The sequence below is a fragment of the Panthera onca genome, chromosome E3 (assembly GCF_046562875.1).
Source record: "Panthera onca isolate mPanOnc1 chromosome E3, mPanOnc1 haplotype 2, whole genome shotgun sequence".
NCBI classification, from domain to species: domain Eukaryota; kingdom Metazoa; phylum Chordata; class Mammalia; order Carnivora; family Felidae; genus Panthera; species Panthera onca.
In genome coordinates, this window is record NC_138354.1 from 7,193,135 (window position 1) to 7,211,166 (window position 18,032).

General features: G+C 43.7%; 1 protein-coding gene across 5 annotated transcripts in view; it reads left to right on the forward strand.

Annotated features, from left to right (window-relative positions):
- Positions 1 to 9,434: 9,434 nt before the first annotated feature.
- Positions 9,435 to 18,032, forward strand: part of LOC132675834 (zinc finger and SCAN domain-containing protein 21) — a 37,270-nt gene continuing 28,672 nt past the window's right edge. The window contains exons 1-2 of one of the 5 annotated variants that reach the window (XM_081791687.1): positions 9,435 to 9,595; positions 14,839 to 15,000. The gene's annotated coding sequence lies outside the window, so the exon portion shown is untranslated. The other 4 variants (XM_078439846.2, XM_081791686.1, XM_078439848.2 and 1 more) reach the window with 4 other exon arrangements.

The window sequence follows — 18,032 nt, forward strand, 5'->3', positions numbered from 1 at the left end:
GCCGTGGAGGATGGACCCTATGGCAAATTCCGGCCCTGAGCTAATAAAATCGGCCTTGGGTAAGCAGGGGACCGGAACCTTACCGCACCCCCCCCCCTCCCCCAGGGCAAACTGGAGCTCCAAGAGCCAAGGGTCAGGGTTTCTTCTGGAAGCTTCTCAACTTTTTACTCTGCAGTCCAGTTCAAACCCTGGTGGCTGCCTTGCCTTCCTCTCTTCACAGCCGCAGGAGGGAAAGGTGGATGAGGCCACCTTCCTTCCACCCTTACCTTGGTGGACAACCCTATTCGCTGCCAGAGTCTTGGGTTCCCAGTGCAGGTGTCTTCTGCTCTCCAGTCCCCTGTGCTAGTCACAGCTTCACTTCACCCTTTCTCAGCAGATGTCCCTCAGTATTCTTTCCCAAGGGCCCAAGTCCACCAGGACGTGCCTCACTGCCTGGTCCTTCCTGGTCCCTGGAGCCTCTGGCCTTGCTCTCTGGTGCTTCCATGCCCCTCACCCGTCAACACCTGTTCTATGTTTAAACAAACACACCTATAGTTATAAGGAGCAAAAGCAAATTCTGAAAATCTTTGGACTTTGTCCTTTCCTTTTGGGCTACCAAATTCCTCTCTCAAGTGGACCATGACCACTCTTCTCATAGGTGCTGATCTCCCTCCTGTACCTCAGCTCTTTCCCAACCGTTTAAATGGAAGATCACAGGTGTTCTTGACAGAACATTTTCCCTCGTCTTCATTCTCCCTTATCTAGAGCACTTGGCCATTTCCTTGAAACTCCGTCAGTGGCTTGTATTATGCTATCCTTTGGCGGCTCTCTCTTCACTCATGAATAATAAACATCAATTTTTTCTAATCCACACATCAATTTTCCAAAAAAACCAGTTGACTCAAAAGTGCAGAAACAGGCCTAGAAAATGAAGTGACTTACCCAGTAAATGGGAGAGCAGGATTTTATTTCTAAATTTTTATTTTGAGAGAGCATGAGCAGGGGAGGGAGAGAGAATCCCAAGCAAGCTCTGCACTGTCAATGCAGAGCCCGACTTGGGGCTTAATCTCATGAACAGCAAGATCATGACCTGGGCTGCAATCAAGAGCCCTAAGCTTAACTGACTGAGCCACCCAGGTGCCCCCACTTTATTTTTTTTTAATTTATTTACTTCCTTTTTTTTAATTTTTATTTATTTTTGAGAGAGACAGCATGTGAGCAGGGGAGGAGCAGAGAGAGAGGGAAACAGAATTCAAAGCAGGCTTCGAGCTGTCAGCACAGAACCTGATGCAGGGCTTGAACTCAAGAACTGTGAGATCATGACCTGAGTTGAAGTTAGACACTCAACTGACTGAGCCACCCAGGTGCCCCTATTTACTTCCTTATTTTTAAGTAACCTCTCTACCCAACATGGGGCTTGCACCCAACTCTGAGTCGCATGCTCTTCTGATTGAGCCAGCCAGGTGTCCCCAGAACTAGATTTTAAAACCAGGTGTGTGACTCTAGCAACCGTTCTGTTATGAGCTCAATTCTCCCTCCTTCATAAATCACTTACATGATCCCACAACTATGTTTATGGAACAGCCTCGCACAATGGTTAAACGTACACAGGCCTTGGAGGGAGCCAGTTTGCCTAGGATCAAACCCTTCATCCACCACTTACTTGCTGTGTCTTAGTTACCTCATGTGCAAAATGGGCAGGGAGTTCCTATAAGCATTAAATGAGCCATTACATGTAAGTCATGTGTAACAGTGCCTGACATAAGTGTTCCAAAAATAGGTCACCTGTTATTTCCTCCATGGGCCTCTCGATCTCTCCTGAATATTTATTTAGCCCTCACAAAAGTCACTTTTTTTAAGTGAAACATCCTGGCATGTCCTCCATTCCATGAGTCCCTAAAACACATAACCCTGAAATCAGCTCCTTGTGAAACGGGACCCTGGCTCTGGGCCCATTTCAGTCCCAAATGTTATGTGCAAAAATTTCACAAGGCCTCTGTGATTAAAGTTGCCTCACTCCTTCAGCTGATGCAAGTCCCTTTGCAATCTCAAATCCTCCAGTGAACCAGAATTTCCCCTGGAGGTGTGAAAATTGCTTCCCAGGCTTAAAGGAGCCCTTCCTTGCTTGTCCCAAACTACCCATGTCCCTTTGCCAGTGGACTTACTGCCTCCAAGTCTTCAGCGTGGCCTCTACTCCGGATGCTTGAACACAGGAGGTGGTAGTCTGACTCTACCCTACCTGGGTTAAGTTTGTCGCGTGCCCTACATTTAGTTCTGGATTGCACATTTTAAAAGAGAAACAGTCCAAGTGCTGGATAACAAAAGCAACACCACCTCGTGTGTACAATAAAGGGTTTTTTTTTTTTCTTGGTGAAGAGAAAACTCGCGGGGAACTTGGTCTCTTCCCTCAAATACCTAAAGGCCTGTCATGATAAAAGAGGGATTTAATTTGTTCTGCGTGACTCCCAAGACATAGAACCCAAAAGCCTTTGCGACAAACACTGACAGGCCGTGTGCTAGGAATAAGAAAAGGAAAGAGCGACAGCAGTGAGTAAGGCAGATGAGTGAAGGGGCTCTGCCTGGCTGCTACCAGGACAAATGAGAAAAAGGCACCCCTTCCTCAAGACACTTAGTTGACTGCCTTCTGCCGGCAAGTTGTGATAACCACACAACCTACTGATAACTCCCAGATAATAAGGTGAATGGTGGCCCCTGGGGTGGTGCGGGGTACAAGTTGCATAACTGGAGTAGCCCTTGTGGAAGCCACTGGGAGAAGAAAGAACCTTGTTGCAGGGCCAGCCAGAGCTGTAAGAATTCAGGCACTGAGGTATGGCTGGGGGACTCTCAGAGGCAGGGGGCAGGCAGAAAGGGATTTTGCATTGGGGAAGGCTGGGCCAGATGCCCTTTGTGATCTCCTTCTATTCTGACATGATGCACATTTTTTTCTGGGTTCTTCCAGAAACTAGGGGAACAACTTGCAACCTGCTCTTTTAAAAGTCTTGGCAGGAAACTTCACCTTCTCTTATTAGGGAGAAGGCAGGTGGCTCCTTCCAGAGAGGGCAGAATTGAAAAAAGTGCCTGTGATGGGTAGAGCCACATCTGTCCCTGGGGAAGGGAGCATGGAGGCTAACATTAAACCAGAGAGGGGATCAGAAATAATATTGTAGCCAAGAACACTTAGTGATAGAGAACAAACTGTAGGTTGATGGAGGAGGTGGGTGGGAGATGGGCTGGATGGGTGATGGGTACTAAGGAGGCCACTTGTTATGATGATCACTGGGTGTTGTATGTAAGTGAATTCAGAATCACTGAATTCTACTCCTGGCACCAATATAGCACTGTCTGTTAACTAACTAAAATTTTAAAAATAAATAAAATGATCAGGTTAAAAAAATAATACTGTTACCAAATAAACATTTTACTTTTTTAAATATTTTCTTAAAGTTTATTTTTTTGAGAGAGAGAGAACAAGAGCTCCAATGAGCATTGGGGAGAGGCAGAGAGAGGAGAGAGAGAATCCCAAGCAGACTCTGTGCTGTCACCACAAAACTCAGCACAGGACTTGATCTCATGAACTATGAGATCTTGACCTGAGCCGAATCAAGAGTCAGATGCTAAAACCTACTAAGCCACCCAGGCACCACCCAAATAAACATTTTTTTTTGAAAATTTTAATGTTTTATTTATTTTTCAGACAGAGAGAAACAGAGCATGAACGGGGGAGGGTCAGAGAGAGAGGGAGACATAGAATCTGAAGCAGGCTCCAGGCTCTGAGCTGTCAGCACAGAGCCCGACGTGGGGCTCGAACCCACGGACCATGAGATCATGACCTGAGCCGAAGTTGGATGCTTAACCGACTGAGCCACCCAGGCACCCCCCAAATAAACATTTTAAATGATTAAAAAAATATATTGTAGCCAAAAGTGATGAAGACTAGAAGTCTCACTGTTGGTATAGTCAGTTACAAAGCCAGTGCACTTTTGTGTGATCCAAACACTTGAAGTTGTCAGAGAAGGTGGGGCACCTGGCTGGCTCAGTCAGTAGAGTGTAGGACTCTTGATCTCAGGGTTGTGAGTTTGAGCCCCACACTGGGTGTAGAGACTACTTAAAGTTGTCAGAGAAGGTACTATTATGCCCATTTTCCTGATAATCAAATTGCAGATCTAAATCTCCCAAGGCTCATTGGCAACGGGGCTCCAGCTTCAAGCTGTGAGGTTGTCTAACTACATCACTCTGCTTTTATTCTCTTTTCCTTTCATTTATTTTTTCTTTCTTTTTTAAAATATACATATTTAAAGTTATCTCTACACCCAATGTGGAGCTCAAACTCAGGACCCCAAGATCAAGTCACAAGCTCTACTGACTGAGCCACCCAGGCACCCATCCTTTCATTTTCTTTAGCTGAATGAATATTTTTGCAGCTCCCCAACATGCTGTACGTGTGGACCCCTTCCAGGAAGAAAAAAAAGGAAGTTTTCACAGTTGGAATGGGACAGAAGTTCGCCGAGCCCTGTTTTAGGAGAAATCAAGATTTGATCACCCTCTACTGGCTAAGCATAGTGATGGCAGCAAAAAGAAGCCGTGGTGAGAATGAGCAAGGAAGATCCAGAGAGTCACCGTTTTAGGGACAAACTTGACCACCATGCTGCTGGTAGGGAAGGGAGGAAGCTAGAGCCTACAGTAACCAGTGGTAGCTTTTCCCCTTCTGGATTTCTGCTACAAGGAGAGGGAATGCTTTTTCTTTTTCAGGCCAAATAATCTTTCAAGCTGTAATGTCCAAAGTTCTAAAACCTCCCACAAAAGACCACCAGAGTTGTAAGTCAAAGCCAAGCGGCAAGGGTCGTTTATTGCAGGTTCGAACCTGGTCCTCTGCGCACTCGTCGCCGGTGACGCAAGAGGCCACGAATAGGGTTGGTATAGCGTTTTTATAGACAGAGACAAATAGCACAGGGGAGGTTTTTACTTGTGGCGAGAGGAAGAAAGGGGGAAGGGGGTAGGTGAGGAATGTGCTAAGCAAGCAGGTTTACAGAAGCGAGAAATGCCGGTTAGTTTGTATACAATCACTTATTTCATTACATATCAGACTACATTTAGGAAGTTTTACAGCCCATTCTACTACACAGCGGGTTACAGGAAAGGTCTCACAATGCTTGTAAAACAGACTTCTCAGCAATTGTATTTCTTATCAAAGATCCATAATAAGCAGAAAAGAGAACCTAGCTTTAAACTAAGGCAGGGCTGTCATTTGAATTCAAAGCTGTTCCTTTCAAAGCAAAAAAGAACTGGATAATGTAGAGAAAATGGGAGAGTATGGAGGTCATTTAGGAACCATGGACCTTCAGAGGGCCCTCGGTCAGTTCAGACATTTTACATTCCAAGATTCAGAAGCAACTTTCAGATCATGGAACTGTTGTGAGTGATCGCTAGGACATGATAGATTTTAAGTATTTTGAAGGGCTGGCAAGAAGAACAACTACATTTTGTGAGATAAAAGGACCAATCAAAACCAGGGTTGAAATTGTAGGAAAACAGATTTTTGCTTTAATGTAAAGAAATTTCAGCAATTAGAACGTCCCAAAAGGAGGGAACTGTTCTCTAAATGAGTAAGCTCCCTGCCATGTAAATGGTTAGAAGCAGAGGGCTGCTCACAGAAAGAGTGTTTGCACGTTAACAAGAGGCTAGTCTGTGGTTGCCTACGATGCCTTATTCAGCACCATTTATTGGTCTCATCTCTATTTTCATTGAACACATCTAAAATTATTTGCTTACATATCTGCCAAGAACTGTATTTTTCATTTTTTCCTTGTGCTTTAATACAATGGCTGACACATTCTTGGTATTTGTCAAATGAATTCACTGGAAAAGTATGAGGTTCTTGGAAATCAAAACTGTTCTGAAGAGGAAATGCAGGTGACACACCACAGTGAGCCACCAGTCAAGTTGGCTAACTTTTCCTTTGCTCTCTTGTGGTTGTGCTATAGTTATTTTAATGGAAGAAAATAATGACTCACCCTAAGTTAATTTGCTTTAATAAAGTATGATTTGCATGGATAGCCTGTTGATCTTCCTAATGCTTTTTAAAAAAAAAATTTTTAAGTTTATTTAGTTTGAGAGAGATAGAGTACGTGTGTGTCAGAGAGGGACATAAAGAAGGAAAGAGAGAGAATCCCAAGCAGGCTTAAGTCAGTCCAAAGCCCAACTCGGGCTTACTCTCATGAACCATGAGATCATGACCTGAGCCGAGATCAAGAGTCAGACACTTAACCTACTGAGCCACCCAGGCAGCTCTATCATCCTAATGCTGTTTTTAAAAACCTGTTGAGATAGGGGCACCTGGGTGGCTCAGTGGTTGAGCATCCAACTTCTGCTTGGGTCATGATCTCATCGTTCATGAGTTCGAGCCCTGCATTGGGCACACCGCTGTCAGCACAGAGCCTGCTTTGGATCCTCTGTCCCCCTCTCTCTCTGCCACTCCCCCACTCACCCTCTCTCTCAAAAAGGAGAGAGAGAGATTAATAATAAACATTTAAAAAAAACTTTTGAGATATCGTAAGGACACAGGATTGAATTAGAGAATCTGTATTCTACTCTCAGCTCCACTACCAACTAGCTCACTAGTGTGGCTTGGATATGATTTCTCCAGGCATTGGTGTTTTGTTTTATTTTATTTTTTATTTTTTTTTTTTATGTTTATAGAGGGAGATAAAGAATCCAAAGCAGGCTCCAGGCTCCAAACTGTCAGTGCAGAGCCTGATGCGGGGCTCAAAGTCATAAACTCTGAGATCATGACCTGAGCCAAAGTCAGACACTTAGCTGACTGAGCCACCCAGGTGCCCCAGCATTAGTTTCTTCATCTGAAAACAAGAGCATAACCAGATTATCCTTAAGGTCTATTTTGGCATTAATATTTTCCAACTCTGGGCCCCTTTGCTTTAGACAGAGCAACAGGCTTGGAATTGGAAGGATTTCCTTCAGGCCCCAACATCACAGCTCACTGGTTGCATGGCTAGGCAAAGATCCTTTTGACTAAGAGACTGGATTGAGCACGACCAAGACATCAACATGCATGTGGCTCATGGAATTGTGCAGGTTTCCTGGTTTTCCTCTAGTGATTCTGTTCCCTTCAACCATCTCTTATTCCTCCAGTCTAATTCAGAGGCAGTAGAGTATTTAAAAGCACAGGCTTTGGAGAAAAGAGCCAAGTGTGAATCTTGACTTTCCAGCAGATCACTTGTATGACACTGGTCAAGGTACTTACTTTTCTGAGCCCCAGTTTCCTGATCTGTAAAACGGAGATTTCAATATTTCACAGGGATAAGTATTCTCAGGTCTATAATATTTCATAGGATTGATATAATGAAGATAAATGTGTATAGTAGATTGTTCCCCAAAATAGTCACATTATCTCCCATCCCACATACTCTTTCACAATGAAATAGAGAAATTTCTTTCACCAAGGAATAAAGTCTGTCTTCTTCCCCTTGAATCTGGCTCAGTGGCCTGTTTAATTTTTTTAAATGACTTATTTATTTTTGAGAGAGAGAGAGAGAGAAAAAACAGAGGAGGGGCAGAAAGAGAGGGAGACACAAAATCTGAAGCAGGCTCCAAGCTCTGAGCTGTCATCACAGAGACTGATGTGGGGCTTGAACTCACAAACTGCAAGATTATGGCCTGAGCCAAAGTCAGACACAACCGACTGAGCCACCCAGGTGCCCCTGCACACAGTGGCCTGTTTAAACAATCTAATATGGTAGAAATGATGCTGTGTAACTTCCAAGGCTGGGCTCTAAACACCTGCAAGTTCCACCCTGACTTCTTAAAATGCTCCTCTTGGGGAAGCCAGCAGTCATGTCACGAGGAAGCCCGAGCAGCCATGCGGAGGCACTCACATGGAGGAGCACGGAGCCCCCAGGCCAACATCCCAGCTGAGCTTCCAGTCTGTAGGCCAGCCCCAACCACCAGCCATCCCGGTCCCTTAGGACACCACAGGAAGCAGAAGAACCCAGCCAATTCACAGATTTGTGAGATCAAATGAGAAATGATAACTGTTGTGTTAAGTCACTAAGTTTTGAAGTAGTTTTTAATGCAGCAATAAAGAAGTGAAACCAAGTGCTTAACAGTACCTTGCCCATAGTAAGTACTCTAAGGAGGTGTATGGAGGGGATGGTAAAGGTAAATGTTGTGAAAGGGTTTGACATTAAGGGAAAAACTAACAGGAGTATGAAGCAAGCTGTATGAAGGTATTAAAGGTGTTCTCCACATTCCTAGGGGCTCCCCCACCTCTTCAAAACAGCACAAGATGATACAGGAAGTGGCCATCCTTACACTGAACTTTTCTATCATTTCCATTCATTGATCTTAGTTCTGAATTCCGGGGTCCCCTAAGACAAATTTCTTTTGGAAATGACAACTCTTTGTATTTGAAAACTACGACTACTTTGTCCCTCATTCTCCCCTCCTCTTCTCCTACTTAAAGTAAGGAAGGAAAAATTCTTCAGATTCTCTCTGGTCACATTAGGTATGGTGTTCAGACCTCACACCCTCCGATTTGTTCATTTCTGGATGACCATTGGCTTTTGGTGCCTGTAACAGGTGGTGTCGAGAACCCACCCATCTTAGATGTCTGACCAATGCATGTGGGAAGGAATGAATGAAACAAGACTGACCATGGGATAACTGTTGACACTGGCCAGTTGGTACATGAAGGCCCACTGTCATCCTCTCTACTTTTGTCTTTGAAAATTAAATTTTTTTAATGATCCTAGAAAAATAGGGGGAAACATAGTCATGTTTCTGTGAAGTTATGGTGCATTTAATCAGGGATTTCGTGTTGGGGGATGTTGCTGTCCTTCAGTATGTGTACCTTTTGAGGAATCAGGCAAAAGCAAAATCAATGGGGACTGGGAAGGGGGTGCCGAAAGAAACATTGAGAATCAAGCCTGAAATCTGCAGGAGCAGCGGGAGAAAAAGGTAGGCAGAAACTTCTTTAACCAGTCCTGCAGCATCAGGAGCACTTAGAGGGCAACCTCCGAGATTTCTGCCCAGGAAATTTAGAATCCGCAAAAGCCCCAAAGGCACGGCGACTTAGATTGATGCCACCGTGACCCAGGTCCGAGATTGATCACTGAATCTCTGACTTCGTGGGCCAAGCGTGCGGGTCCGTGTCCATAAACGTGGGCCGCGTTCTCACGAGACGACGGGCTCAGGTCTCGGGCGAACGGATTCTGAAGTCCACGAAGGGACCGAGGTCGCTGCGCCGAGCCCGCGCCTCTCCCTGGACCGGGACTACGGAGATTGGGTGCGAGAACCCGCGAAGCCTTCACCTGGCTGGCACTTCCTTGGTTTAAAAGGTGAGGGGGGGGGGGGGGAGGGGAGTGGCGGCTGGGGAACGAGGTTCCTGCTAGTTCACGTAGTGGAGCGACCTCGCCCGTCCCCAAGACGCCAAAACCCCCGACTAACCAAGACACCGAGAGGCAGAGACGACCTCCCCCCGGTCCTAGAGGGACCGCTACGGCCCCGGACAACTCCCGCGGGGGGGCGGGGTTCTGACGAACTTCCGGCTGCGCCGGCCGCGGGGTGCGTCGAGGCACCAGCGCTTCGAGCGGCCCCAAATCCGGTGAGTTTTGGATTCCTGGTTCGCGTAGCTGCGGGAGAGGGAACCTTGGGTGAAAGGGTTCGGAGAGGGAAGACGGGTTGAGCAGCTGTGGCCTCTGGAGAACCCCCCAGACCGCTCCTGGGAGGGCTGTGGGGAGGAGCTCCGTGCTCCTACCCAGCTAAGCTGGTGGAGGCTCGTCCTCGCCTTTTCCTGCCCTCCCCGGCGGTTTCTCAGATAAACTGCTTCTTTCGCGTTCCAGAGCAGATTTTCTGTGCTCTCCCTGAGACGGGCCCTTAGTCCGTCGGACCCGGACTGCCTTCTCTTTTTTCCTTGCTCTTAACAGTAAGTCCGAACTCGGGGCTAATTGATGAGAACATGTCTGAGGGGTTTGGGGACCTGCGGTGGGAAACCGAGCCTCTTTAGAAGTCCCGGGTAGCTATTGATCCAAGAGAGGGAATAGTTCCGTTGGGCTTTCTTCAGATTAGAAAGCACATACACAATAAGGATCTGCTCGAGTTTGGAAACACATTTCTAGGTTATTTATAAATAGTTTCTCGAGAGGAAGGCGATCTGGTGGGTGACGTCCTTGGAAACCTATGTTATATAAAGGAAGAGTTGAAAGAACTGTGAAGGAAGGAGTCAAGAGGCAAAGCAATTGTTTTCAGGGATTGGGGAGCTGCTATGCAGAAAGTACTGTACAGTAGGATTCCGTGCCTCAAGAATTAACCAAATTTGCCTGCCTGCGAGTTTTCAGGTACACAATGTGTGTGTTAAAAGCATTCTAGCAATAGTTGGTAAGTACCATTAAATTGTTACCATCTATTTTAATTTGGTTTATTTATGCCTCATCTTGTTCCGGAATGGGTTTGGGGCACTTCTATAAGAGAGTATAAGTTTTGGGAAATTGGCATAAAAGAGGGGGAAAAAACCACCTGGGAACAAGAACAGTTCCCTTCTGGTTATAGTAGACCATAAACTTTTGCTTGATGAGCCTCTTGTGCTACACATTCTAGATAGTCTAAAGAAGTTCACTGTGGTTGAAGACAATCTGAATTAGTAATGAAACCTCCTCTTTTCTACCCACATGCTTTTTTTATTTTATAAATACTGTATTAAGAAAAACTCAGAAGCCAGGGCACCTGGCTGGCTCAGCCAGTGTAGCACGGGACTCTTGATCTCAGGGTTGTGAGTTCAATCCCCACATTGGGCATAGAGCTTATGATACATAGATAGATAGATAGATAGATAGATAGATACGCAGGCATAGAGTTTACAATAAATAAATAGATTAATTAATTAATTAATTAATTAAAAAGAAAAATTCAGAAGCCATGACCTGGAGGGCATCCCGAGATGAAACTTTAGGCAAACTCAGCATGACCAAATGTGAAATAACTGGCTTTGCTCAAGGGAAAAAAAAAAATTACAACAGAGCATTACCAGGTTTTTAAAAAGTCTTTGCTAGTCCAATAGATGGAAGCATTTCATTGCAGCTTTAATTTCCATTTATTCTGTTGTAAATAAGGTGAAGCATCTTTTCATGGATTTATTACTAAGCTGAGATTTGAAAGACAAAAAGAAGTTTGTCTGAGAATTGGGCATTATCAGTGCATTGGGAATGAGCAGGGAAGCAATGAGACAGAATGAAGAGGCAGAGGCCACGTTGTGACTTTTGTCTGCCATACAGAGAAGTTAATAAAATGGTTGTAAAGAGCAGGGTCATATGTGCAGATCTGTATTCTAAACCTCTGCTGGTACTAGACTTTTAATGCGTGAAACTTGATTTTTAGAGGAGGCATCGTCAGGGGTCAAGGGCAGGCTGCCGCAAGATGGGGCACTTTAACTTTAGCACAAACATTATTTTGAGTTAAAAGCAATTGAAACCCAGCAGATTCAGGAAAGGCTCTTTACCTTCCCCCTCAAGTGCCTGCCTACACCAGGAAGAGAGCTATTAATGAGATTGCTCTTTACCTAAGAAACCTGCATAATAGGGCACCGTTTGTTTTCCTAACATCTCCTCTCACCTCTCTTTTGGTCTTCCTCATCTTTGTATCCTCAGACCCCTTTCCTTAGCTCAGGTTGTTATTTAAGGCTCCATGTTGCCTTACTGCCTTTGGGATTTCATATCTATGTGGGTTCCCTGTACACACAAAACTAAATTTGATGGGGGCACCTAGGTGGCTCAGTCGGTTAAGCAGCCGACTTCGGCTCAGGTCATGATCTCACGGTCCGTGAGTTCGAGCCCCGCGTCGGGCTCTGTGCCGACAGCTCAGAGCCTGGAGCCTGTTTCAGATTCTGTGTCTCCCTCTCTCTGACCCTCCCCCATTCATGCTCTGTCTCTCTCTCTCTCAAAAATAAATAAATATTTAAAAAAACACACAAAAAAACTAAATTTGATGTTCTCCTGTTAAAAAATTTTTTTTTGAGGTAAGCTCTACACCCATCATGGGGCTCAAACTCACATCCCCGAGATCCTCTTCCTACTGAGCCAGCCAAGTGCCCCTGGATTTTTCTTTAAACAAACACACAAACACGCCTCTGCTGGTAGCCTTTGAGCCTGTGGAATTGGAGTTGCCAAACTGGAAAATGGCCTGTGCAATTTCAAAGGAGGAAAAGACTGTTGTAACATCAACTAGTCAAAAGTGTTTGATGTGGGGAATAAGTTTAAGAATTCTCTGTGCTTGCACCAATGGGTTAGCAAGGCTTAGGGTGGAAAGCCACCAGAGGGGGAAAGTGCCCAAAGCCAGTCATTAAGTAAGACAAAGCATAGAGGCAGAAAGCCCTGGGTGAAAGAGTCTAAAGTTAGCTGTGCTGAAGAGTGCCTTGTTAACCCTGAGGTTGCAAGCTCAAGCAATCTTAAACTTTGGAGATAACAGCTAATTGGCTAAATCACCTACAGAAAAACATTTTCCATCTGCTGCCAGTGTATCATTGTGCTTTGATCTCAACTTCAAAACGCAGCTTGCCCCCCAAACCCTTTGCTTCTTACACAAGTTAATGGTCACTATCTGATCATTTCCTTCCGCACGTTTACCACATATGTAAAATCTTGAGAGCTCAATAAATACAGAGGTGAAACCCCTGTTCTGGGCTCTTGTCTCTTCCCTGACATTAGCCTCTCGTATTCATTTCTGTGTCTGCTCTCTTGCTGGACAAGAGAGCTCCAGACTCAAAAGTCTGTGACAGTTTGATAAAAGTAAAAGTAAGCTTTGTGATATGTTTAAAATAGATCTGCTAGAAACTTTATTTCATTAAGCCAATATTCTAATAATTGTTGAATGAGAGTCAGAAATTAATTATTGCTCCTAGAGACAAAGCAGGTACCTTTTATTTATTTATTTATTTTTAATTTTTTTTTTTTTAACATTTTTATTTATTTTTGAGACAGAGACAGAGCATGAACGGGGGGAGGGCCAGAGAGAGAGGGAGACACAGAATCGGAAGCAGGCTCCAGGCTCTGAGCTGTCAGCACAGAGCCTGATGCGGGGCTCGAACTCACGGACCGTGAGATCGTGACCCGAGCGAAGTCGGATGCTCAACCGACTGAGCCACCCAGGAGCCCCAAAGCAGGTACCTTTTAAAAAGAAATCATAAAAAGGCTTCATAACTTTTTAAACGTATCTAAGAATGGTCTGCTTCAACATCATAAGTATTAAAGTTAACAGCTGTGCTTCTCCCCCCCCCCCCATATTTTTAATTTAAATGTTTTATTTTAAAGTAATCTCTATACCCATCATGGGGCTTGAACTCACAACCCCAAGATCAAGAGTCACATGCTGCACTGACTGAGCCAGCCAGGTGTCCCTTAAATGTTTTTAGAACAGTTTTAGATCTATAGAAAAGCTCAAAGATAGTACAGAATTCCCATATACCTTTTCTCCAGTTATTGTTAACCCCTTGCATTACTGGGTACATTTGTCACAACTAAGGAACCAACACTGATATATTACTATTAATTAAGCTCCGCACTTTATTTGAAGGTCACTAGTTTTTCCCTAATGTCCTTTTTCTGTCCCAGGATCCCATCTAGGGTACCGCATTATATTAGCCTTCAAGTCTACTTAATGTCCTCTGGTCAGTGACAATTTCTCAGGCTTTCCTCGTTTTCAATGATCTTGACAGTTTTGAGAAGTACAGGTCAGGTGTTTTATAGAAAGTCTCTCAATCCAGATTTGGAGGAGGAAGGCCAGAGAGGTGATGTGCCCTTGTCATCATTTTCAGGTGCACTTACCACCGGTGATGTTAACCTTGGTGATCCGACTGAGCTAGTGTTTGCCTGGTTTCTGCATGGTAGTACTTCCCTTCAGCCCCTTTCCGTATTTTTCTCGCGGAAGCAAGTCCCTAAGTGCAGCCCACACTCAGGGGGTGAAGAATTAAGTCTCCCTTCTTGACAGGAGTATCTACATACATAAATTGGCATAATTCTGGGTGGGAGGTTTGTCTCTTCTCTGTTTATTCAGTCACTTTTTTTTTTTTTTTTTAAACATTGTATGGATTCACAGATACTTATTTCACATTTCAGGTTATAATCCACTACTGTATTTTGTTGCTCAGATTGTTTTAGTTGTAGCTATTGAGAGCTTCCCCCCCACTCAAGTTGGCTCCCGTGTCCCTTTAACATGCCCCATTGTTTTGTTTTTTAACTTTGTGTCACTATAGGATGCTCCAGGCTCATTTTGTATGCTCCCCAACCTAGAATCAGCCATTTTTCCATTTTCTAGTTCTTTTTATTGGAGAAACCAAAATCTGGGCTCTGGGTATGCTAATTGCAGGATGTCATTGCTTCTAAACCTTCACAGCAGACAGAACTAGGAAATCAATGTCTGCATACTAACTCGTGTACACACACTTACTAATTCTGTATTCACCTGTATCTGTAAACTAAGTATGAATTGATGCTGCCATATTTTTTTAGCTTAAATTTGTACTGATAATTAAAATTTTTTTAATGTTTATTTATTTTTAATTTATGTTTAATGTTTATTTCTGAGACAGAGGGAGACAGAGCATGAGTGGGGGAGGGGCAGAGAGAGAGGGAGACACAGAATCAGGAGCAGGCTCCAGGCTCTGAGCTGTCAGCACAGAGCCCGACACAGGGCTCGAACTCATGAATGGTGAGATTATGACCTGAGCCGAAGTGAGACACTTAACTGACTAAGCCACCCAGACACCCCTGTACTGATATTTTTTTTAAGCCTGATTTTACAGCTTTTATTCCATGAGTACACCCAAAGATCCATATATCACATTCATTCTTCCCACAGATATTTGAGTACCTGCAAAATACCAGGTGTATTGTAGATGTTTGGAATATAGCAGTGAAGAAAACGGATGAAAGTCTCTGCCCTCAGGAATTGGTATTCAAGAAGGAAACAGGCGGTTTAAAAAAAAAAAAAAAAGGTAAAATATATAGTATATGTATGGAGGTAAGTGACGTGGAAGAGAGTAAATTAGCATAAGGAGTTCTGGGGTGAGCAAGAGTTGTGTGCAGTTTAAAATATGGGGTCAGGGATGCCTTGGCGAGAACATAGTACAGACCTGAAGGAGCCAGCCATATATAATCTGGAGGAAGCATTCGGCAGAGGGAACGCCATGCTCTGAGGGGGGAAGCTTGCCTCACATGTTCAAGGGACCATGTGGTTGGGGTCAATGAACAAGAGAGAAGTAGAAGATGAAGTCAGACGGGCAACAGAGCTGAGACCTCATGAGGCCTTGCCGGCCATTGTGATGACCTTGCCCTTTACTCTAGGAGACACTGCCTCGAAAGGCGTGAGCAGAAGAATGGTATGACCTGACTTGTATGTTAACAGGGTTGCTCTGGCTGCTTGTTGGCACTAGACCCAGGGGCAGGGGTGGAAGCACTTAGGAGGCTCTTGCAATACTCCAGGCAAGTAGGGGAGGGGCTGGGATGCAGTACTGGAGGTAGTGCGAATTGGTTGAACATTGGATCTTTTGGACGTAGAGCTCACAGGATTCGCTTATGAATTATATGTAGAATGAGAAGGAGTCTGGGATAACCAGGTTTTTTGTTCCAAGAAAACAGAATGATGGAGTCGCCATTAACCGTCAAGTAGGTAGTTGGTCACATGAGTCTAGAGTTCAAAAGAGAGCTCTGGGCTGGAGATTAATTGGTGGTTGGGAGTACGTGGATGGTAATTAGAGCCATGTGACTGGATGAAATCTCTGGGGAGAATGAATGCAGCAGGGATGAAGTGGTCCAAGCGCCTATCCCTCCACTCATTTGAGGTCTTGCAAAGACACGGATTTGAGTTGTGGGCAGCATCCAAGGGAAACTTTTTCTTCTTAAGAATTTTTTTTTTTGTTTTTAACATAATCTCCACATACAATGTGGGTCTCAAGCTCACAACCCCGAGGTCAAGAGTTGCATGCTCTACCAGCAGAGCCAACGAGGCACTCCACCTTTTTTTTCTTTAAATGTACTATGTACATGCTTTGCAGAGGTAGTTATGTGATCTGTGAGATTGGATATGCCATTCTGGGAACAGATCCACATGAATCTGATACAGGTCACTTCCTGTTGAATGCCACCTGTGCTAAGTAATTCCTCCCTTGTGCCTTGCTGAGTTTCCCAGGCTTGATCCCAGAAGCTGAGCAACCCAAACAGATTCCAGTGTCTTTCCTATTCTAGGTATGCACTTCTGTGAGTGGAGTGTGAAATTTTGTAACCAGTTACGAGAAGGTATTTCAGCACTGCAGAGATCTACTTTTAAGCATTTCAAATGAATGCTCCCAGCACTATTCCATCTGTTATTTTAAGGTCATTTTAGTCTTTGTGCTAGTGCCTTTATTTAGGAAACTAGATGGTGTGCTTCTCTCCTGGCTGTTTTCAAGTTATTCTGAACTTGGGAGCTCCAGAAGTGTATTGGATGTGCAGAGCAGTGTGAGGGAGTACGTGCTGCTGATTTGGGTCCACCCTGTCAAGACACCTGTTGATATCTCTCCTAGGATGCTTCAGATTTGGGGTACAGTGGAGAGGAATCCCAAGTACCGGCATCCCTAGAAGTCTCAACTAATTAGTAGCTGATAATTATTGAAATTTTCATAAAAAGTTATTTATTGAGGTTCTAGTCGTAGGATCCCATTTTATATTTTTTAGAATTACTAGAATTAAAAATAAATAAAAAATAAAATTATCAGAATTGGTCACAAAAATCAGTAGAGAGCAGTCATAGAAAATGTATGTTTTTAATGTGTGTTTATTAAATGTGTGAAAGTAAATACTTAAGTAACATACTAGGGACACCTGGCTGACTTAGCTGGAGCGTGCAACTTGATCTCAGGGTTATGAGTTCGAGCCCCACGTTGGGGGTAGGGATTAGTAAAATAAAAAACTTAAAAAAACAAAAGCTGTTGACATAGATGTGCATTTGTTGGGGGCGTTCTGCATGGTCTGTGATTGCTTTTTTGTTTGTTTGTTTGTTTGGAAGTCCATGAAGTTGTTGGATTAGTAGTAAAACCAATTTGGTTTGTCCTTAAAGATTTTCTGATATAAAAGTAATAATACCCATTGTAGAAAATTTAGAAAATGAAAAAAAGAATTTAAAAATTGAATTCATCTATAACCCAGCAATATCACTGTTTGTGTTTTATCCTTTTTCCTTTGTTGTGATTATGGGGATGTATGTGAGACTTGCCACTTAGAGTGACATCAGGCCAGAGGTGGATGTGCATGTCAGCCATCAGCATACTCAAGTTTTTATTTTCGTTTTTATTTTTTTCATACCGAAGTTTTCAAATGCCTTAGATTTAGGTTATCTTTGACGCCTCTATTTTCTCATCTTCTGCAAGCTATTTGTACATCCTTTTTATGGTCTCTATCCTTGTTACCATTATCATTTCATGTAACAAAAACCTGTGTAGATTTTTATCCGTTTGGCTCTTCACTGAGACTGCTGGAGTTGTCCTGCTCTCAGTTGTCCAAACCCAGAATGGGACGTCTACATGACCTGACAGATGCTGCCTAAAGTTTGGAAACATGCTTAGGAAAGCCAGTCACAAGCATGTAAGATTAATTCATGCAGGTTTCTTTCAGAGTATACTTCATGAATGCCACTAATTGTATAGTCTGATTCTGTTGTCTGTTTACTCCTATACTTTCCATCTCCCCCACAGACTTGAAAGCCCTGTGGGGGTGAGAGCACATCTGTCTTACTCATCACTGCAGTCCCAGCTCAAAGCCCGTGGAAGGTATTCAAGTCAATGCTGAGTGAAGGGACTTCATTTTTTGGGCAAGTGAGGGAAAAAGAAGTAATTATATTTACTACAGATGTTTTTGGTGTTCTAATGTATCGACTGACACATAATTAGAATATTTAGTATTTAAAAGAAAAATAAGCATTTTTTTGTATCATTTGCTATGACTTAGTTTTTACCTATTCTCAACAATACATAGCTCATCAAAATAAATACCTCTGTAAGAATATAGGTTACTTTTAGT